At 45.8% G+C, this 22,789-nt stretch overlaps 1 protein-coding gene across 2 annotated transcripts in view; it reads left to right on the forward strand.

Moving 5' to 3' along the window:
- Window positions 1-783: 783 nt before the first annotated feature.
- Wipf3 (WAS/WASL interacting protein family member 3) overlaps window positions 784-22,789 on the forward strand; it is a 75,125-nt gene continuing 53,119 nt past the window's right edge. For both annotated transcript variants that reach the window (XM_052173763.1, XM_052173764.1), the window contains exon 1: window positions 784-1,052. The gene's annotated coding sequence lies outside the window, so the exon portion shown is untranslated. The remainder of the gene's footprint in view (window positions 1,053-22,789) is intronic.

The raw sequence follows: 22,789 nt of genomic DNA on the forward strand, positions 1-22,789 counted from the left end.
GCTGGCACTGACTCCCTCAGGTGTGTTCCCAGTACTGGAAGCCAAGGTTTTGAAGGTGGAGAACCTGGCTCCTTAGCTAGCCCACTGTAGGGCCCTGCAGAGCCAGCAACAAGCTCGCTGAAGAACCTCAAGCAGTAAAGGACCAGTCAAGAGTCCAGCAGGACATCCTTATCAGGCAGGAATGCCTAAGATGTGAGAGTCATGAAATACCAGCCGGAGTTGCTGCCCTTGGAACAGCACAGTGTACACAGGAGCCTCGGGCACAAGTCTACAGCATCAGCCAAACCCTGGACAGTGGGGTGGTGAAGTGGGACAGCGACTTGCTCCACTCGGAAGGCTTACTCTAGATTTCAAACCTATTTCTTTCCCCTTCAGCCTCACCCGAAGCTACTTCCCTGTGTTACCAGGATATTTCATTCTCACCTTTCTCTACCTCCCCGCCCCCAGCTGTCTCCACTCACACACCCACCCCTGCCTCTCAAGCCCAGGTCTGAATTGGGTGCTCCTCTGCTTGTGCACACCGGATGTACCTGCTCGTGCTGGCGACAACAGGCTGTCCCATTCTCCCTTTGTCCCCTTTGCTTATAGCGCTGTCTGGGGCTTAGCTAGGGCTCAGGAATGTTTGTAATAAACGGACGAGGTGGCTTACAGAGGAACTCCAGCCCTTGGTCCTATTGTCCCCTTGGCTCCCACTCGGGACTCTGTACCTGGGAGCTGCGCTGCGCAGCCTGGACCGCCTCCCGGGTGCCGGAGCGACCCCGCCCTCTGGGCCGCCGTCCCCATGCGCCGGGTGGCGAGGCTCCAGGGCGGCCGCCAGGAGCAGGTGGGGGCGGCGACTCCGCCTCCGCGTCCCGGCAGCGCCTAAGCCCGGCTGGGAGCGAGCGAGCGAGGAGCGCAGAGCCCGGCTCAGCCAGGCGCGCAGAAGCAACGCCAGGCACTGTCCGCAGACCAACCAGGATCCTCGAGGCGACGGAGACGACAGAGACGACGGGGACGGAGGGGGACGGCAGCGCCAGCTAAAGTCTAGTCAGCCGGGGTACGGCCAGCTGCAGGTAGCTGCTCTGCTCGGGTCCGGGCCCTGGGTTAAGGGGCCAACTGGGGTTGTCGCGGAGGGTATTGGGGACAGTCCCGAGGCGGAGTGGCTTTCCGCGGTGTTAGGGACGCTGGGCGCGTGAGAGTGCCCAGGACCCTCTCCAGACTGTAGTCCTCAGGCGCGACTAAGTCCCGGCGCTGCTCCACGCAGCTCGAGCCGCAACCACTCACTCCCCGCCCGCCACAGGTCGGAAAGGGACCATGGCGACACCAGGTCACCTCAGGGCTCCCTGGTGACCTCCCAGGACAGCACTCTTCCGTAATCAGCTTCTGGCATGGAGGCCTTTTAGGCCTGAAGCCCCAAGGGGGCTCTGCTTCCCTTCCCCACGTCACCCCCACCCCTCCCCCGAGAACAAAAGGGTGGATCTCGTTGGCGTGGGGGATGTTCCTAAGGAAGGGTCCTGGCGATTAGGAGAGACCGGGAACCTGAACAATCAGACAAGGATTGAGGATACTGGACCATCCCTCAGGAAGAAGGCCAATTCCGAAGGGAAAAGTGACTTATCCAAGGTCACACAGTTCCTGGTGACAGAGCAGCCAGGAGCTCATGTCCTGACTCCCCCAGGCTTATCTGCAAGCCTGCCGAAGTCAGGAGCCTGAGTGTGTAGGTGTCCATTTATTATCTCTAGCCATTTACATCTGGCCACAAATGGCCTTTAAAGTCCTTTGGAGGTGTGCAGGACTGAGTAATTGTGGCCATTCCCCTGGCTACCTAGCCAGGAGCTCGAGGGGTGCAAACCTGAGAGAGGAAGAGGCTGGACTCTCTGGTAGGATGGCAGGCACCCATTCTCCTGTGGGAACAATGTCTTGTGCGTGTTGGAGTATCAGCAGTGAGTGTGAGAACCTGAGTTGGATAGAAGTCCTGCACAGAAATCCAGGAAGCCTGTCTAATGGCCTCAGGACAAACCAGAAGCATCTCTGACACACACACACTCGGGGACATTGAGGAAAGTTTCCAGTGAGACATTAGCATTCCTCTTCTGTGCCTGGGGTCCTTGGATGTAAATGAGGACATTTGTTGGGCAGACTTGCGTGACTTTAAAAGCCTGTGTGCCTCATTGTCCTTGCTAGAAGCCTTCACCCCCTCAGAGAGGGTCAAGAGAGGGTTTCTCACCACCAGTTCGCATTATAATCATCAGACACTCCAGTCTTGTTTTTAACTTTCACTCCTTTTACTTTCTGTGTAAGTCTTTTGCGGACATGTACAGCTGTGCACGGCTGTGTGCCTGGTACCCCTAGAGGTCAGAAGAGGGCACTGGAGCCCCTGGACTGGAGTTGTGGATGTGATGTTCCTAAACCACTGTGTGGGTGCTGGGAATGAATCCTAGTCTTCAACAAGATCATGGTTCTCACCCATAAACTACGTGTCCAGCCCCAGCCTTCTTCTAAAAGCTATCCTCTCTAAAGTATAAAGTAGCAGTAGAGGTCAGAAGTAGGCTGCCTTTGGGCTCCCTACTGGCCTGGGCAGGTCTTCAAGGCACTTTGGTCTGGACTTGCTCCCCGTACATAGAAACTCGGGAAGTTACATGCTTTAGACTTGCACACCTTACTTGTGGCTTTTTTTTTAACTTTAATAACAACTTAAGTGGATATTTGATGCTGAAGGGCACAGGCTGCTGCAGTCTGCCAGCTAATGTACTTTAGAGATGCACTTTAAACCCAGCAAAAACCAAATCAGGAAAACAGGGACAAGGACAGGGGAGGAAAAACAGTGGAGAAGTAGCAGGAAATGCCCAGACACTGTAAATGCTTCCATCGGCATTAACTCAAGAGTCCTGCGGTTCCTGTAATTAGTGTGCCTTTCCACAGATGAGAAATATGAAGAGACAGAGGTTCACAGAATGTGCCGAGGATAAGGACCTGGGTCTGCACACTTCAAACTAGAAATGCACCGCCCATAAATTGTCGCGCCCTAATCTGGGTGGGGATGTCAGACTGCCCAGCTAGCGCTGGAGGGCTGCTGTGCACCCCTTTTGAGTCCTTCCAGGAGCCTCGGTTTCAGACACTTGTGAGTGTGACATGGTGCTGCACTAAGTCAGCCAGCAGCAGAAGGGGCGGAGGAGAGCGTGTGTGTCTAAGAACATTCAGTTTCAGGAATGGGAGACAGCCAGCTGGCCAGCCTGGCAACGGTCTTGTTAGGCGATTATTGTTCAGCAGCCGTAGAGTACAGGTTGAGATTTTGCAGTCATTCTAACACACACACACACACACACACACACACATACACACACACACACAAAAGGAATTACAGAGCCAGGGAGGGAGCTGCCACACCAAATGAGATTAACACTGAAGAACAGAGAGGGTTTTCATCAGGAAGCCTAGACATTTCCTGCCTTCTATGCTTGACAGATATAATAAATATATCACTGCTAACATTTAAAAATCTACGAAAGGGCAGGCAGGATGGCTCAGTGGGTAAAGGAGCTTGCACCAAGCCTGACAGCCTTAGTTCAACCCTCAGAATCTGTGTGGTAGAGAGAGAATTGACCCTGCAAATTGTTCTCTGACCTCCACAAGTTCAGTCTCTCTCTCTCTCTCTCTCTCTCTCACACACACACACACACACACACATACACACACATATCAAAAACAAACAAAAATAAAGCAATGAAAAACAAAAATGAAAAAAATGTAAAATCAGCTTATAAAGCATAACTTAACAGAATAAATAAAATTTCTTGTATACATGTGATCATTTTTCAGGACACAGTCACAATATAAAAAGAGTGATGTCCTGAGAAACTTGCCCTTTTATATGACCTAATGACTATGTCTGCTCTGAGTCCCAAACTTAGAAATATAGGAACATGTTTGTTTTACTGCAAGCTTCCTACTTCACATTGTATGTTGTCTTCCTGGACTATGAGGTTTAGGGCTAGAGAGCACTGAGCAGTCCTACCAAGACGTCTTTATGTGTAGGTGCACTGTCCCACACATAAAGCAAGAGCCTGTCACGCAGTTCTCTCCTGGCGAGTTCTGCCTTCTCAGGGCGGTACTCCCGCCATCTGGCTGCTGAAATATTTAGAAAGGAATTGTAATATTTGACTAACTTGGCTCATAGCATATGACAAAACAAACTCGAAGAGGGAACTAGTAAATCGGAGTTCTGCTGGGTGAGAAAAGGATTCATTAGTTCCTTGGCCACTGCCACAGAGCCAAGGGGCAGTCCGGCTCCTGCGGACGCCCCGCAGACACACCACCTGCTTCTCCTTGGCTGCAGCCAGTGATCAGTGATGCAGTTGAACCCTCCCCTTCCTATGTGACCTGGCTCTTTCCTGTGTGTGTGTGTGTGTGTGTGTGAGAGAGAGAGAGAGAGAGAGAGAGAGAGAGAGAGAGAGAGAGAGCACTGCAGAGGGGCTTCCCCTACACCAGGTGTGCGGCCAGACATTGCATCATGAACAACAGCATTCACACACCAAGGGCCATACACTGAAGCAGAACGGATGTGGTAAAAATGCCGTATGAGTGAGCCGGACACCGCTGGGAAATGTTCGGGAACGTCCCATCCTTTGTGGGTGATGGATTCCAGTGACAGGATGAATCTCAGATGGTGGCACCCAGAAGAGACAGCCAGACCTATCTTTAGACTGGAAGTTGGAGTCAGCTCCAGGGTTAGCTGGGAAGAGGCACAGGTGGTTTCAGATCGGTATGCGCAGCCGTCAGAGGAAGGCACCAGGCTGCTATCTACTGTTCCTAGTAGCTAATGACTAACTCCTGCCGGGGTGAAGCTAAGAGTCTGAGAGATGCAAAACCATCCCAAGAGCCTTCACATGAAAATTTTTAGATTTAACTTGTGAAGTCAGGATGCTTCCACTTCATGCAAATAGAAACTGAGTACTAGCTGTGTGGTGTACACTTCAGAACTCATTGGCTTGAGTTGACCGTTGATTCTCTGAATGATCCTTGGTAAGTCCCCTAAGTTCTCTGCGACTCAATTTCTCTCTATGAAATGGGATAACAAGGCCTTACAGCTGGGTAAATAGGACTGTGCTGTATTCATGGTGATCCTCGACAAATTAGAGATACTTTTGTTACAACAGTAACCTGGTGCCTTTTACAACCTATGGGCTTTACATGGTCCCCATTCCATAAAACAATTGAGTTTGCCAGAAGTAGGTAGAAAGCAACTGAAAATTCATAATGAAGTGAACTAAAAGGAACAAATGGGGCAGAATTTGAGATTACCCCTAAACCTCACAGCCCATAGGGATCAGAGATAATCTATACAGCAGAGATTATAAGGTGAATGCAGTATCTAGAGGAGAACCAAAGACTGATCAGAGCTTCCCAGCAGCCAAAGCAAAAAGGAAAACACAAATCGTTACCCCATCTACAGCAACCATGAGATGAACACACATCAGTTTCCAGCTCTTCCTGGTCCTGAAACCTTGGGTAACTTTCCCCTGGCAGGCCTTTAAAATCAGCACTGTTGCCATTCAAGTCTTCAGCATGATTCTTGCCAACAGACAATGGGAGTGTTGTGGCAGAGGATAATACATGTTTCCTGGAACTTTATTGACTGTGCTTCTGGAGATGGCACACCAGAGCGCGGCTAAGGAGAGTGCCTGTGTAAAGGGCCGGGACACTTTGGCCCAGAGACTTGCTGTTTTCTCAACTGCGTGCCTGAGGGAGAGGAAAATCCCTTCTTCTAGAGATCCTTAGGAGAGGGTGGACAGGTTTGGCTGAAGCTGTCTACATGAACAACACCAGTCAACCAGAAAAGCCAGGAGGGGGTCTGGGAGCACAGCCCCTTAACAGATGACTGTGTGTGTGCTACTCCGGGTTCTCTAGAGTCATAGAATGTATGGGCAGTCTCTACATAGTTAGGGAATCTGCTGATGAGTTATAGTCTGTAGTCCAACTCCCAACAATGGTCAGCAGCAGCTGTGGATGGAAGTCCAAGGATCTAGCAGTCCCACAAGGCAAGCAGGTGAAGAAGAGAGAATAAATCTTCCTTCTTCCAATGTCCTTATGTAGGTGTGTGCTACCATGCCTCTAATCCCGGATGACCTTGAACTCAGAGATCTCCCTGTTCTTATCTTCTGGAATTCATAGCCACTATGCCTCAAGATCTCCATGCCAAGATCCAGGTCAGAAACTCGTATCTCTCAGCATCCAGATTAGGATCAAGGTGAGGCTTCCAATTCTGGATTGTACCTCATTCCAGATATAGTCAAGTTGACAACCAGGAATAGCCACTACACTGTGATTGTGGATTTTTTCATTCTAGAAGCCAATTCTTTGCTGTACCTGCAGATTATTTTCCATGTTCATGTGGGTGTACGTGTATTTGCATGTTTGTATATTTGTGAGCACATGTGTACAGATTTGCACAAATATGGATGCACATGCATGTGGAGACTCAAGGTTGGTGGGAATCATTCTTGGTTGCCTTTCCATCTTATTGAGAGAGGCAGGGTCTCTCAATCGAGCCCAGAGCACACCGATATGGCTCGGCTCATTTGCCAGCTTGCTCTGGGGATCCCTGTCTCTACCTCCAAAGCTGCATTACAAGCCTGACATCCCACCTGACATTTCCTTAGGTTCTGGGGATCTGAACTCTGGTCTTCAAGCTTGTATGGCAAGTGTTTTAACCACTGAGCCATCCCACCTCATGTCCCCATACTGGTTAACATTTTTAGTTTCCAGTTTACAAAGGAGAAAGACTCTGTAGAAAAAGTAAATAATGTAAAGTTGTGTTTTAAACATTTTCAAACTAAAATACTGATAGTCATATTGTTTCTCTCTGTCCCCATCCCTCCTCCTCCCACAACCTGTGTTTGTGTGTCTGTCTGTATATAATGCCCAGATATGACTTGATTCAACTAGGATTATATTTAGCAGCCAAAATAAACAGGAAGAGTGTATACATCTGGATCTACCTTAAATAAAGGCAAGCCTCCCAGTAAAGGCCATCTGGGGCTGTGGCAAGGAGCACTCACCTCAGAGACCTGCTCCTTCCCAGCTCTCTGTCTCTTCCCTCTCAGTTGTAATACTTCATCCTAAATCTCTTTGCCTCATGGTCACAAGATGGCTGCTGTATCTCTGGGTTTACATGGCTAGTCTAGAGGAAAGGAGAACACATAGCTAAAGACTGATACAAGCTATTTGAGAGGTTTTGCCTTTTTTATTCAGAAAATGATGCCCCCCCCATCCGCTCTCATCTCATTGGGCAGAATGACTGGGTCACATGACTGATTAAGTGTAAGAGTCTGAGAAAGCACTTCTTTTCAGCTGGATAGCCCCTCCCCCATTGGAGGAGGGGGTGGGTAGTGGGTAGAGATCAGCATTGCCACCCTTAGTCACGGCCTGACTTAATTAGCATTTACAAAGGTGACTCAGTCATTTTAAATGTCACACTTTCCAGATCTGCGCAGTAGAGTGCTGGAAAAGGAAGGAAGGTCTCCAAGAAGATTCCTAGACCTCTCAGCCAGCACCGGCCCTTCCGGGTCTGGGGCTGTGCGTCTCCTCACCAGGGCTCCATTTCAAATTAAACTCATTTTTCTCTGCCCGTGCTCCCCTCCCCGACTCTGCTCTTTAGCCCTAGGTCATCCGTCCAGCAAGGTGTCCTTCTCCCCATCCACACATCCAGCATTTCCCACTGTTGTCAATCAACCTCGCATGAACAGTCTCCCTTGCTGGCGTTGACTCCTGGATGATGGTGTCTGTTTCCTCTCTACAGACTGTATTCCATTTGCAGCCCTCAGGACCAAAACCGCACAGGCCCACCTATGTCTTAAGCCTGCTTGCCTTCCGGAATGTTTTCCTTATTATTAATGTACCATTGTACAAATTACGAAAGTCACTGCGATGTTGCCACATGCATTTGATCTAAACCGTTACAAAATAATTCCCATAGCTGAATTCCACAGAAGCCTGTCCACTGCGAGCAGCGTGCCATACCCTGTACCAGGCACAGCTGGCTCCCGCTCAGCACCGGACTGGTCAGGGCAGGCCTACCCTACTTCCTTCTTCCATTTTGTGTTTGCTCCAGACCTGTGGAAGTGCCTTCCTCCTTGGCTTCACATTCATGTTTTCAAAGTGCTTTTATTTCTCTTGATGCTCTATGCCCTGGATTCTGCCTTTTCGGCTGTGACTAAAGCAAAGCATATGCAGAGTCAGGCAGCAGCGTCTCCAAAGAAACCCAGCTCCATGCCCTCTCCTCTCAGCTTTGACCACCATTAATCTACCTTCATACCGCCTTTGCCTATTCTGGCCTTTTCTCAGTGGATGCATACAAGTACTGGGATGTTTGTTTGTTTGTTTGTTTGCGTTCGTGTGTGTGTGTGTGTGTGTGTGTTTGCTTTTCCTTACAATAACACTTAAGGCGAATCCACAATATAGTGTGAATCAGCGTCCATGGATTTTTATTGTCCATTAATACTGCATTCATGAGTTGATGGCCATGAGACATGTTTCTACCTATGGTTGACTGTAAATGCTGCTGGTCTAGAGATATGGCCCAACAGTAGATTGAACACATGCCTAGAATGCACAAGCCCTGGCTTTGATCCCGTCAGTGCAAAGAAGGAAGAGGAGGACTAGGAAGAGGAGGGGCAGGGAAGAGGAAGAACAGTGCCAACCATCCAGAAGCTCGGCAAGCATGATCAAGCATGCTCAATACATGGTTTACACATGTATCAAATTTCACTGTGTGCTATAAGAATGCTCAGGGAGATGGATGAACTTGGCAAAGGCTGGATGCAGAGGAGCGTGGGTCTGCTGTCACACTGACCTAGGAGCTCTGTGGTTTTGCAATTCTGCAGCAGTTGCTTCTCAGGGTGATTGCTTACAGATCTGAACCTCCTTTCCATATCTTGGAAGTGGGACTGATATTATATGTCATGCAGAGCTAGGTCTCTCTTGGGGGAAGGGCAGGGTGAAAGCAAATTGTATAGGAACAAGTAGATTGCTACTTACCATCATCAGAACATGTGAACTGCTGTTTTGTTAATAAATTATTTAGGAAAGGCTTCTTATAACCATGCCTTTAAGTATTGTTTTGGGCGTGCTGGGGACCAAACCCAGGGCGTTTGCCTATGCTGAGCAAGTGTTCTTCTGTGGAGCTCATCCCAGACTGAGCTCCATCAAGCAGACAGTAACCATGACCATCAGGGAACAAAGCTATAGTGAAAAATGAATGTGCCTTATCAGAGTGGGTGATGTTTACACACATACACACACACATACACACACACACAGAGAGAGAGAGAGAGAGAGAGAGAGAGAGAGAGAGAGAGAGAGAGAGAGAGAGGAAAAGCAAGAAAAAGAATAAGAAATATACTTTCTACTTCCTTTTAATGACAGAAATTGGTTTTAAGTGTCCACTTAGAGCTGATGTTTATTCTAATATTATCTTGATATCTGAATGAGATATCTTTGTTCCCACTGTTCTGCTTTATAGTAAATCAGAGGAAAAGTTGACTCACTCAGACATGAATACTAAACCTAGAGCTCCTAGGTCAGATGGACAACTATCTCGAGTGCAAAATTTGCCTTTCCCACATTTCAACATCTCTCGCATGGTTTAGAGTTGTTGTTCTGCTTTTTACCCAAGTGTGTATGTTCTAAGGTCAAGAAAGCCACTAGCAGAGTTCTAGAGAGAAGACCAAAGTGGGCTGGTGCCTGGTGTGCGCCTTTCTGGTGTTTATAGATGCACAGTGGGTTCTCAGTGAGAATGCTCACCCTGTTACGTTCACATTAGCCATGTAAATTGCAGGCAGGCAGATGTGTGTATACTGAGAACAATCGCCCAGAACATCTATCTATGGACACTGGAATCCGTATTTTCTAGGGACAGAAGAAAGTCACCAGTTGTGAGTAGCTGGTGATTCCAAGCTGTATGTCTTGTGGCCAGCAGCCTGCGGTGTTCCACATTTAACATATGGCAAGGATTGATTCCCAGCTGGAATCAATTCACAAATGACTCACCTGGAGTAGAGGATAACTCTTTAGACTGTGGGATCATGTATCTGAATGTGGCAGTCTCAGAAATGTGGTGACAGTAGAAGGTCCCTGAACACTCAGTGACCAAACACAACTTCAGAGTTACCCATCAAACGAGGAATGCAGTCATCTGGGTTGCATCACGTGACTTCCCTGGGTTGTATCATGTGACTTCCCTGCAGCTGTGGCCATGGCCGTGGCCATGCCTGCGTCACTCCAGGTACCACTCTACCACACAACACCAAAACAGATACTTGAAAACCCTCAGGTCAGAGTCCAGAGCACTGCTAAGTCCTAAACTGTGGTGTTTTTCTGCAGCTGCAAAGTTTTCCACTCCTGTGGGAGCATGGGGGTTTACGTATTCCTTAGCAAGTATCCAATTAGATTGACTGTTCGAGTTTAAAAACTGCTGTTTGAGTTTCATTCATCTAATGATCCATTAGTTTCAGGCTAGCCTGGTCTACATATTGAGTTCCAGAACACCCAAGGCTACACAGCAAGACCCTGTCTATAAAACAGAATAAATTAATTTATTTAGTTTAGTTTAGGATTAAGACAATTTCTGACAATTTCTGAAAGGGCCCTGTGCTCCTTAGTTTTCTTGTCAGTTTGGTTTAATACAAGCTAGAGTTATCTGGGAAGAGGGGGACATAAATTCAGAAGATGCCTCTATCAGGTTGACCTGTAGGCAAGCCTTTGGGCATTTTTTTTTGATTAGTGATTGATGTGGGCAGGTCCAGACTAGTGTTACAGATGGGCAGTGCCATCCCTAGATAGGTGATGCTGGGTGTATTTAAAAAAAAATCTGAGGAGCCCTGGAGAGCAAGTCTACAAGCAGAATTCCTCTAAGGCCTCTGTTTCAACTCCTGTCTCTTGGTCCCTGCCCCACCCTGCCTTCCTGGAGGACTATCAGCTGTAACATGAAATAAATCCTTTCTTCCACAAGTTTGCTTGTAGCCAGTCACTTATCAGAGCAACAAAAACCAAACCAGAACAGGCTCTAATACATGTCTAGGATTTTATAGTACACTTTTACACAAAGGAGCAAAATCAGCATGTATTATAAAATCAAGTTATCAAGCAATTCTGAAAGCTATTAAAGATGGCCCCATCCTGTGGTATCAAAACTCAGTAGAGATTTAGGTCTTGATGGAAAATTTTAAAAACACGTTGGCTTTCATCCTTAAATAATGTCCACATTACATGGTTATCCAATCCTTAAACAATGTCCACATTACATGGTTATCCAAGAATGGAGGAATCTTGTTGTTTATGTACTGTTGTTATTAATTCTTTGAGAATTTCGTACAATGTATTTTGATCATGAATGTTTGATTTTTATACCTTTTTTACACATCTGTATGCCCAGGTGATGTAAAAAAAAATCTTGGGTTAAAAAAAATAAAAATAGAAAAAGTTTAGGAAGACTGCAATAAAGGCGTGAGCTCAGCGTGTGTTTGTAGGAGTTCACTGTGAGCAGTGCTGGGGCAGTGACTCATTCCACCTCGGACTGCTTTCCTGGTGTGCTTGGCCAGTCCCGCTACCCTCCCTTCTCCCCCCCCCCACCACAGCCCAACCCTGTGCCCCGCAGCCCCATGGAGGGCAGTGGCTGTGTGTGGGGAATCCTCATAGGAGCAGACCAAGCAGCTCTACTGAGCTCCTGGCACAGGTCTCCTATGAGTAGCATGAAGCTTAAAAAAAAAAACCTTCACAGTTCCAAATTAGGAACTCAGAACTAGCAAAGCTCTTACTGAATCTGTTCAGCCGTGGTCTTAACGTGGGAACAGGTAACACTCCGTACAGATGCTTCGAAAGCTTAAAGGAATGCACAGGATGGACCATTCTCGGGCCACCTAACTACTCCGTGTTCTAGATGCTCGCCACATATCTAAGCATGAACATGGCTATAAATACACAGCATAAATAGAAGCCTACGCACTCTTTGTGCATTTGCTGCTGGTTGCTTTTTTTTTTTTTTTTTTTACTTACTGTAACCTAGAGACCATGCCGGTTGCCACACCTAAGTCTACTATATTCTTTATAAACAGCTATCTTGTTTAACCATCATAGAGTGTGAATTTCTGGTCTTTAGTTATTAAAAAAAAATTCTCACAAGTATGGCTGTGTCATAAAGTCTTGAATTGGAAAGTGCATGTAAATTTTGATACATTTTTATTTAATTAATTTATTTGTTTATTATATGTAAGTACACTGTAGCTGTCTAAAGTGGGCATCTAATCTCATTACAGATGGTTGTGAGCCACCGTGTGGTTGCTGGGAATTGAACTCAGGATCTCTGGAAGAGCATTCAGTGCTCTAAACTATTGAACCATCTCTCCAGCCCCTAAAACTTCATACATTTAACCCCACACTCTCCCCAGTACATGAGAGTGAGTGAGCCCCCTCCCCTGCCTCCCTGGGAGCCTGGATGATCTCATGGACGCACCATGGTGTTGTGTGGGTTTGACTCACATTTTTGACTCCATGAATAATGTGGAGCATCTTTGAATGTGATCTAATGTCATTTACACTCTTCATTTATGAAAAATAAAGAAAGCCATTTTACTATAATTTTAATCTGATAATAGTTTCTCCCTAATTTGTAGTTTGCTTGTGTCAGTAAGACTTTTCTCCAATCTGTAGTGATGTATGCCTTTAATACTGTGCTTTATGTTTTTATATACTTATTAACTGCAGAAACATTTTCTCTTATTGCCTTTTAGAAAGGTCTTTCTTATTGTGGACGTTTGTGTGTGTGTGAAGTGTATAGGGTGTAGGGTGTGTATGCATGTATGTATGTATGTATGTATGTATGCATGTGCACATATGTATGTGTATGTGGTACATCTGTGAATGGCTCATGTGTGAGCGCACTGGCGCATGCACCGGTGTGTGTGCATACAGAGACCAGAGGACAACATTGGGACTCTTCCTCTGCTGCCCTCAGCCTTATTCCCATGTGGCAGGGACTCTCAGTGACCCCAGACCCAATTTTTGAGGTAGGCTGGCCAGTGCCTTCCCAGAGTCCTCCTCCTGCCCCACCTCTAACACTGGGATTTTGCAATCATGACCAGATTTTTCGTGGGAGCTGAGAGTTCAGATTTGGGTCTTCATTTCTTCATTGCTTGCTGGAGCTCTTCCCCACACCCTGTCTTGAAGGGTTTTTTTTTAATATTTTATAGTTTTCATATGATATAGTTTTCTGATTTTTTTGGCATTAAGATTTTAGTACTTTAGGTTTTATTTTAAGGCAAGGCAAGTGATCCCTACATTGACATCTATGTTTCTAGTTTGCTCTCCAGTTTTCTCAATAATTTTTATTGAATAGCATGCCTTTTCCCCTCATCCCACACACAGTGCCTTTTAAATATATGTTTATAAATATGTTATATAAATATATATACATATATACACACATACATATATACATATATAAACAATATAAACATATATACATATATATTATATGTGTCCAAAAACTTCTAAAAATAATAGATTTGTTTGGACCCTCGAGATTCATTACCCAACTAATTCTCTATTCTTTCTAATAGTACAGCATCATCCTTTTGTTATCCAAGGACTTGAGCCTTGCGTGTGAACTTCAGAGTGTCTTGTCCCATTCTGAAAAGCAAGCAAATCTGTATTTCCACCATGGTCACTGAGGTTTACAGCACGGTATAGACCAAGTTAATGTCTGTCTGGTGTTGGTCTTTTCAGAAGGGATGCTGAGATTTTGCTTATTGGTTCTGAAGAGTCACCTTTAAAACTTTCCTTATGATTCAAAGTTATCTCCCTACTGATTCTCTTAGGTTTTCCCATGTATATTGTCATATTACTGAAGAGGGGGCAAGTGAGCTCCTTTCCAACTAATATATAAATACATGCTTTATTTCCTTTATAATTGAATCGAGTGACTCCTACCTCTGGAGTGGTGACATCAGGCAGTGACAGTGTATTCATTCCTGACTTGTTCCTGACTTTAACTGGAATGTATTGAGTCTCTCATCATTTACTGTGACGTGTTTTGTGTTATAATCGCGAGATATCTATGGAAATAATTCTATTTATGTCATTGTATGTGGGGGAGTATGAAATGTGTGTGGGTTTGTGTGACACAGTGCTCATGTGGAGGTCAGGGGATAATGCTGTAGAGTTGATCCTCTCTCCTTCTACCCTTGCCTGGGTTCTAGGGATCAAACTCACCTTTGCAGACTTGGGCAGGAAGCACCTTCACCGTCAGAGCCTACATTGCCAGTACTGATTTTCAGCGTTCCTACTATGAGAAATTAGATCAGTATGTGGCTTTTGCCTTGAAATGTCCCTGCCTTTGGTGTTCAAAGACAGTGTCTTACTATGTAGCTATGACTGTCCTGGAACTCACTCTCTGGCCTCCAACTCACAGAGATCTGCCTTCCTCAGCCTCCCAGATGCTGGCATTAACGGTGTGCACCACCACACCTGGCCGAAATACTCTTGTCTTTGAACTGGCCTTGGTTGATGGTGTTACTTTAAATAATTCAGATTTCTGCTTATTTTTGTTTCTCAGATCTTGCTCATAAGTGAGATTGGTCAGTGCTGTGGGAGTTGGGGCGGGGGGGGGGGGGTCTGTCTGTCTGTCTAGCCTTTGGGTTTGTCTGCTGTCTGTAGTTAACCTCTTCCCAGAGCAGCTGGGTGGAATCTGGTGATAGGGCCTTTCTGCATTGATATTTTTAGTGTATCCCATCCTTTCTTGGTCACTTCACTAATCCACATGTTAACAGAAAGCCTTCCACTTTAATTTCTGCTTTCCAGTTAGAGCAGAAACGTTTAGCATCCTCCTGGCTGTTCCCTGTTCTTCGTATTTTCTGATCTTTTGGAAGATTTGTTCTGCTATCTGATTTGCAGAGAAGCCTTGTGCCTTTAGAAGGTGTAACATGTATCATTTGTCTAATTTCTAATTTTTTAAACTCACAGATAAAATGGTTCCCTTTCTCTCTCCTTCCTTTAGCAGAGCCTTTGCCATTACAGTCCTCAGGAGCTGTCCTCCTGTCTGTCTGTATCACAGTCATCGCTGACAGCTGTGATGTGCTCTGACCTGGACTTTGGCAATGTTCTGTCTGTTACAGCCTTATTTCGTTGGATGGTTCAGTTGTTTATTTAGTGTCCCGGTGTTTTGAAGGTGTTCTCTGAGACTTCCTGTACTGGATTCTGAAGAGAGTCTAATCTGCTCTGCTCCTGCCTTTTGGTTAAGGCAATTTTCCCCCCACACAATAGCAGTAAATGTACAGCGAGTGCTTCTGTGCCTATATTAAGAACTACTTAAAGAATGAATCTCTTATGCTCAGTGCATGGAGTGATTTGTTGTCTACCTTCCATTTACATAAGCCTTTCTGTTAGTATATCCCGCCTATGCATTGTTCCTGTGGGTGTCTGCACAGGTGTGAGCACACACGGAGGTCAGAGGTCAGCTTCAGGTGTCTTCCTTGTTTGCTCTCTACTTTCTATTTTGAGACAGGGCCTCTCACTGAGCCTAGATTTCCTCAGTTCAGCTAGTCTAGCTGGCCAGTGAGCACCAGGGATCTGCCTATGTCCTCCACTGCCGCCCAGTGATGGGGCTAGAGATGTGAGCCCAACTTTTATACAGGTCTTGGGGATCTGGACTTAGGTCCTCATGCCTCTGTGGCAGGCACTTCACTACTTAGCCATGTTACCTGCCTTAGCATCATGCTTCAAGTGCTGTCTAATAGGGTCAGATGTTGGCAGACAGTTCCACAATGAAAACCCTAACTCTGCCTGGTCTTCCTTGGGTGGCCTAGAGTGGTTTTGTTTGTTTCCTTCCTTGCTTGAAAGGCTCACTGCAGAGCTCAGGCTGGTCTCGAACATGTGCTTTTCCTGCCTCCACTTCCTGAGCACTGGTGTTGTAGAAATGATCTACCACAGACTCCTTGCAATTTTTTATTATTGCTTTGGTCAATGCTAATTGGCAGTTGATATTTCTGGCGCTAACTCCCCCCACGCCCCCATCTTCAACATTGTAAAGAATTCGTATTTGTCTTATTTATGGTTTTGGACTGATTTCAACTTTTTCTGATTCAGTGTTCATGGTTTAGATAGCACACAGGCAGATTTGAGTCCAATCTGAAAGCATCCTCCGTAGCTTGCAAGTTTAGCTTCTTGCAGTGAATTGATGCTCAGATATGTTTGCTTTTAGTTTCATTCTGTTCTGCATAAATTTTACTGCTAAATTTGCCTTTTTACCTGTCACCTAAGGGACCATTTTAATTTGTTTTGTTTCCATCCTCTACCTGAGAGTAGACTCTGCTTTAATTTTTTCCAGATGCTTCTATAGCTAACTCTAATCCCTGAGTTCCTCTGGGCCATGGTTTTGCTTGTATATGTTTTTACTGTAGTGAATGTCTACTTCTTTTTCCATAATCAATGCCAAATACTGAAACACACACCCCATTCCTTTTGAAATCTCTCTCTCTCTTTGCCATTCAATTTTAGTTGTGGGATTTTTTTTTACCCTTAATTTTTATAGAATTTACACTTACATCTTTTAATATACTTTTGTTCTTGGATGTATATGGTTGACTCAGTTCAAAGGTATTTTGAATTTCTGTGTAATAGCTAAAATCTGCATGTATTCTCACTGTGTGTCCCTTTTTACCTGAGGATGCTCCCTGGTTACATCCCTCTGGTTGATCGTTGGAGAGTAGGATTGCTGTTTTGGGTATTAGCTGTATTCCTTTCTCTTTAATATTTTTAAAGTTAGAACTCTTTGTTTTTATTCACCCGCACCATCCTCTCCGACCCTCTTGCTATTCTTCTTTCTCCAAATGGCGCTGCCTGCGGCCGCCTTCTCACCCTTAAGATCCTGCCCTCTCCATCAAGACCCTGTTTCTACTCCCATCACACACACACACACACACACACACACACACGCACACGCACACGCACACGCACACACACACGCACACACACACACACTTACGTCAAGATTTCACATACGAGAGAAGACATGCAGTGTATATAGGGAAACCTGAGATCTAACTGCGAGCTGGGGAGAGAAAGTAGGCCCAAAGAAATGTCAGTCACACCATGCTGACTGTGGACCAGGCTTTTCCTGGGTGCTGTCATCAGTGCACAGCCAGGAGCTCGAACTTGGCATATTTAAAACATGTACACTTGCCTTTTTCACTGCAATGGCAGTTAAGCTGGGTGTAAACTATTGTGTCTTACATTGTCTGTCTGGAATTCTGTGATGTGGATAGTGTCTCTGAAGCTGAATCATTCTTCCTTAGTTATCACAAAGGCCAGCATTGCTTTTCTCCATAACAATAAGGCGTGCTGAGCCAGATAGCTCAGCGGTTAAGAGCATTTACTACTCTTGAGTTCCAAGTGGGGCAGCTCTAACCATCTGTAATTCCAGCAAGCATCACCTTGTGTAATAGTTATGCTTCTAAAAATGCACCTTTTCTTTTGAAAACCAGAGTCCACCTTATTCATTAAGTATCCTAAGCTCAGGAGGCCTTAGCAGGCATGTGTATCCCTTACTGGGAAGATATTGCTAAGGACATTGATCCTGTGCCTGGCAGGTTTCTCACCGCCACCTCTAATCCACATGATGTTACCCCAAAGGACAGCATTTCTGCATAATAGTTCCCAGGGAAGACGTTCCACCCAGCTGTTAAGAAGTTAAAAACATCCTCTGGGTAAAATACTGCACCATAAATTAAAGAGGTAGCCTTCATTTTAGAAAGTGATTTGTTATATTATACTGGATAATAATCTGGTTGTGATAGTGGATAAGGTAGATTCTGTTTTGCAAAAGTAGAGATGTGCTTTTTAGAAATGTACCTATTACATAAAGGTAATAGTTCCTTACAGGTGTGTGATGAATATGATTATAATGATCCCAGCTCTTCTTTTAGTCATCCCAGTGGTAGCGAAAAGAACAGACAGGAAGCCATCATTCTCCCCTCACCGTGGGGAACCACGCACACAGTGGTTATTATGCATTCGAGTCATGGTGAATATTATCAATATCTTCAATTTTCCCTTCACCAAGTGCTGTTCAAACATTATAAGGAATTCAGTGAATGAGCTGGTAACCAATTTGCATTTCAGCAAGAGTCTAATAAAAGGAAACTGATTTAAGCTCACTGCAGGTGTGGCACTGGGTTTTGTACTGGTGGTGGTTAAGGAATGTATCATTTTAGAATCTGCATAGATGAGCCTATGACTGGAGCATCTGAGCAGGACAGAGCTTCAGAGCTGATGCCGGACTGGCGTTTCTCGGCTGGCACAGTCCTTCCAGGCTTCTCTGAAATGAGACAGGCGTGCCTACCCTGCCTTAGTCATTTCCAGTTCTAAGTACAGCCTGCCATTTGCATGGGCTCGGCCTGCTGAAAGTCAGTGAATCTGTTTTCTCCGGGAGGACACAGCTTGTGGTTGTGAGCCAGAGTTCAGCATCTTAGACCCAGGAGGCCTTAGCTGGCATATGCATCCCTTACTGGACGATACTACCATGTTTGCTACTCCTGTGTCTGGCAGAGAGGCTGCCTTTCTCACCGGTTTCCACCAGAGTCTCTCGGAGCACCAGTGTTGTGATCTCCAGGGATCAGTGTTATGGTCCCCAGGGATCAGTGTTGTGGTCCCCAGGACAACAGTGTTGTGATTCCCAGGGCATTAGTGTTGAGGTCCCCAGGGCATTAGTGTTGTGGTCCCCAGAGGTCAGTGTTGTGGTCCCCATGGCATCAGTGTTGTGGTCCCCAGGGCATCAGTGTTGTGGTCCCCAGGGATCAGTGTTGTGGTCCCCAGGGATCAGTGTTGGCCTGTCCTAGGGAAGTGGAGAAGAGACCTTGTGTTCAATATCTCTGAAAAATGTGTGACCATTACCCTAGGCCTTGGCTCCCAAGTATTCAGTGTAGGTTCCCCTGAGAAACTGGAGATGAATTTCGAGGGCATGTGGGTAAACACCCTCAGTTTGATAATGATTGTGGTTATTCTTAATACTAACTTACATGAATGGTGGGTACTGTAGCCTTACCATTTACAGTCAAAATTTAAATTTTCTTTTTCGAAGTAAATGCATTTATCTAAAAACATGGGTTGATTTATAGAAAATGCTGAAAACATAAGTCCAGGTGGGTATTCTAAAATCTATAAAATCTGTCTGCAGATAGACTGAGACCTTAGTACTGAGAATGCTGGGCCCTGCCTGGGTCAGGGCAGTAGCCCGTCCTGGGCTCTGTGTGAATTCCCTAAAGCAAGCTAAGTATCTGCATGTGAGAAGCTGGAGGAGAGGCACCTGCTTCGAGCTGTGGCTGGGTTCCCTGCAGCTCGTCATAATATGGTCCAAGGTTCTCTAAGTGTTCACATGTATGTTCTCTGCTAAGCGCATTCTCCCTAACACCCGCTACCCCTGTTTCCTCCCACCTCCTTCCCCGTTAGTCCCCTCTGTCCCCCTAGACAGTTTTACTCCGAATGCCATGTCATATGCACATACCTGATTTTATGTAGCTGTATGAAATCCAGGAGTTACAAGTGAGAAAATATGATATTTTATTTTTCCTGAGGTTGACCTAATTCTATCAATAAATAGGATTGCCTTCACCAGTTGTTCTGCAAATCATATGACTTTTCTTTTATGGCTGAAATTTTATCTAAAAGCATGAGTTGACAGAAAATGCTAGAAATGTAAGTTCAGGTGGTATGTGATGTGTGTGTGAGTGTCTGTCTAGCACATTTTCTTGGTTGGGGATTTTTTTTTCTTTTTTTAATCCTGTGCTGTTTTTACTTGCCCTCCCCGTTGAAGGAGTAAGCAGGATGATGAAGTGAAGGAGTCAGTGAACACGGACATGGTATAGAATAGAGTTTATTCAGAATAGGGGATGGGAGTTAGTGGTAGAGAGAGAGAGAGAGAGAGAGAGAGAGAAAGAGAGAGTGGAGGGAGTGTGGAGGCCGGTTTATTAATAAAAGAAAAAGAAAAAAGAAAAAAGAAAAGAAGTGACGGCGCATACGGCAAAGCAGGAATAGGGTCGTCGTTGTGATCTGGCTGCTTCATGCTGACATTGGGGCGGCGTCTCTCTGGGGAACCTAGAGAAAGGGGTATGGGGGGTGATTGTCCAGTCTCATGAGGACTGGCTGCTTCTTTGCTGTCCAGGATTTGTAGAGCCATTTGAAGATAGGTCAGGAGAACAGGTCCAGTAGAAGCTGTCTGCGTCTGGAGAAGCTGAGAGGAGATTGGAACATCTGAAGATTGCTTCTCTGGAGCTGTCCTGGATATGGCAAGGGCCTGGACTTAACAAGATGTTGGAACACATTAGTATAGTTAGGGAATAAGACTAAGTACATTTGGGAGAAAGGAAAATTTTTTAAGATGTACAATCAAAACCCAGAGGAATCCCACCCTTTGGAAAGGTAGTAAAGTGGGAACTTGGGCAGATGTACTTATCTGGATGGAGCCTACTTGGTCCATGAGCAGTAGATCTGGGTAGGTTTCCTGTAGCTAACAAGTTTATTAAAGAGATAACAACATGAGTTAACCACATGAACAGTCTTTAAGATGAGCCTTTGTGGATCAGAAGGAATAGAATTGAAGGTTGGAAAAGTGACAGAGCAAGAAGAGGAAATATGAAGCATTTAATGGAAACAGAGTTTAGGTAAGGAGATAACTGTCTAGCTGTCAATGTAGTCAGAAGTCTGAGGAATAAACAATAACCTAGCAGTTATATTATTAAAGAATGACAGATTCTAGTGGCCAGCAGTTCTTTGTGGTCTCTGGTCTCCATGGCGGCTTTGGCTGTCAGTGTGGCTTTCAAACACAGAAGATGCACAGCTTTTCTCTGTGGAATGGATACCCATGACATGAGAAATGGCTTACCTTTGTTTAGCTAAGTCATTTGACTCAAGGTATCCGGTTTTGTTCACTGCACTTTCAGGCAGCATCCTGTGGCGGTGTCCATCTTTCTTCTGAGACATCCTGTGGCGGTGTCCATCTTTCTTCTGAGACCTCCTGGGAGAAGCTGTCAGGCCTTTGGGAATTCTGTCTGTCTTAAATCTAATAACAAACTTCTGACAAGATTGAGCGCAAGATAGGAGAGCAATAGTTAAAGAGAGACTAGGAATGGAAGGCTTAAGTAGCTTTGACAGGTTGTATAGGTAGAGGAAAGTATATTGTCTTGGTTAGTAAAGCTTTGACAGGTTGTATAGGTAGAGGAAAGTATATTGCCTTGGTTAGTAAAGATGCTAGGATCACAGAAAGAAAGCTGGCAGCAATGGATAAAATTGTGATGTCTAGGCAGATTTAGGCTTGTTAACATCAACTTGAGCACACAGCCTATAGGAGCAAATGAGCTAAGGGTGTGGGAACACAGATGGGGAGCAGGCAGGGCAAAGAGAAGGCTTAGACCAGAGATAGATAGGATTCGGTCCCATCTACCGGATTGCTTATAGTATGTATTAAGATCCCTTAAAACCATTAGATCTAGGGTGCCATTAGGTGGCCATTTTGAATTATTGTCTGGCTTATATTGAGTCTAGACCTTATTACAGAGGTTAATTAGTTTTGACCGCCTCACATCGTGAGTTAGTTTTAGAGACTTGAGATTCTCCAGGAGGCAACCGAGGGGACTTCCTGGGGGTACCGGCGAAGATGCTCTATTTCCCATCAGGTGTGTGGGGGCATTGTTATACCACTACCGGCGTCCCGGATAGTGTGTAACAAAGAACGGCAGCTAAGCCAGAGAGTCCGGACCGTCGTGCAGACTCCTGGGAGCTGAGGCAAAAAGCCGGAAGAAGTAATCCCCCTGAGGCCCAGGGTTTTCAGAACGGCTGGAAGCCAATGAGGGGGAGTCAGGATTACTTCTGGAACGGAAAACACCCGTGGTAGAGCATCATAAAACGAGTGTTAGCTCAGGCAGCATCTAGCTCTAGAAGGAAACTGGCCAGGTCTCTTCTGAACTTAAGAAACCGCCCAGCCAACCGAAAGACCTTACCTTATTGGGCCGATGGTGTTTGCTAAGGAAGTGCAATCCGATATCAGGGAACATGGAAGTCAGTGTGGACTGCTTGGCTGTGGGACCCGGTCCCCCAACCTTGCTTCACCTGCCTGTGTGTGGCTGAAGACCAGTCATGGACTGCCCATTGGTGGAAGAGGCTTAATATCTCGGGTGTTTCTCGTATCCGGGCCAACAGCACCAATGAAGGAGTAAACAGGATGGTGAGGTAGTCAGTGAAGGAGTCAATGAAGGAGTCAGTGAACACGGACATGATATAGAATAGAGTTTATTCAGAATAGGGGATGGGAGTTAGTGGTAGAGAGAGAGAGAGAAAGAGAGAGTGGAGGGAGTGTGGAGGCCGGCCATGACCACGTGGAGGGGGGGGAGAAGGGCCCCAGGGGCAGAGAGGTGAGAGTGTGTGTGAGAGCGGTGAGCAAAGAGAGAGAGGAGGAGCAAGTAGCCCTTCTTATAGTGGGCCAGATCTCTGGGGCGGGGCATACCTGGCTATTGCCAGGTAGGTGTGGGGTGGAGCTTACACAAAACCCCAACACCCGTCCCGTTTTTTACTCAGGCTAATGTGCCCTTCCTCAAAGTTGCCTCTTCAAAAGGCAAATATTCCCATCAATCTTATATCATGTAGAATGTGCAAGAGACCAGCAGGAGGACAGGCTTAGGGGTGAGTGTGACCTGGTCAGGGGGTCCTGGACCAGCTGCTCAGAGAATTTTCTAGATAGCAGGCAGCAACAGGAAGTGACTGCAGGTCA

This window comes from Apodemus sylvaticus, chromosome 2 (genome assembly GCF_947179515.1).
Source record: "Apodemus sylvaticus chromosome 2, mApoSyl1.1, whole genome shotgun sequence".
Taxonomy (NCBI): Eukaryota; Metazoa; Chordata; class Mammalia; order Rodentia; family Muridae; genus Apodemus; species Apodemus sylvaticus.